This window comes from Octodon degus, unplaced genomic scaffold (assembly GCF_000260255.1).
Source record: "Octodon degus isolate 3935 unplaced genomic scaffold, OctDeg1.0 scaffold00065, whole genome shotgun sequence".
In the NCBI taxonomy this organism is placed as follows: Eukaryota; Metazoa; Chordata; class Mammalia; order Rodentia; family Octodontidae; genus Octodon; species Octodon degus.
In genome coordinates, this window is record NW_004524641.1 from 5,134,213 (window position 1) to 5,135,243 (window position 1,031).

Sequence of the window (1,031 nt, forward strand, 5' to 3'; positions counted from 1 at the left end):
CTTGAAAGCTAAGACAATTAGCTACATTATACTACCTTAGTATTTTTTGCCTAATTTGATTTCAACTGAGAGTCAGATACAAACATTTCTGAAGTATGGAAAACCTGAGGAAAAAATCTCCATTAAAATCATCTAGAGTGCTTCCTGAAAATACAAATCCTTAGCCTTCAGACCTATTGTAGACTCTTTACCCATGAGAATTTAGCAACTTAAATTTTTAAAGTCTCAGGTACTATTTTTGTGCATAATTGTTTGAGAACTTACTGCATTTGCTACCTTTTATAGAAATGAGGTTCAAAAGAGGTAGACCTAGAACTACAACTACTTGACTAATCATGTAAGTTATATTAAATATTAAATTACTGAAGTCCAAACTGTTTCTGCTGTAGTACTTCCCAGTATTTAAGCTCAGCAAAGTATTCAGTAACCCAGCAATTCCATCTTGGATACATAACCCAAAAATTGAAAATACTCAAAAATGTGACAAATGTTCATAGCAGCACTATTCATTACTACCAAATGTGAAAAACACATCCATCAACTGATGAGTAGATAAGATGTATATCCATACATTATGCAGCCATAAGAAAGTACTAATACATGCAAACATGAGTGAACCTTGAAAGTGCTAAGTGCAAGAAACCAGGTAGAAGGCCACATACACATGATTCTATTCAAGCCAGTAAGCAGTTACTAGAGACTGGGCAGGGAAGAATGGGGAGGGACTTCTCAGTGGGTGTGGGGTTTCATTTTGAGGTGGAGAAAATGTTACGGAACTAAATAGTGGTAATGGTTGCACAACATTGTAAATATACTATTACTGAATTGTACACTTTAAAATGGCAAATTTTACATGTGTTTTACTGCAATTAAAAACTATTATGTTACATGGCAAAATCTTAAATTTTAAAATCATAGGGAAACACTTAGATCAGTCCTGTGTTACAAATGCTTTAAATAAAATCAGTCTTAGTGATGACCTATTGGGGCTAGTTTGGTGGTTGAAAAAGCCTGAAACTTATTCTGGAATA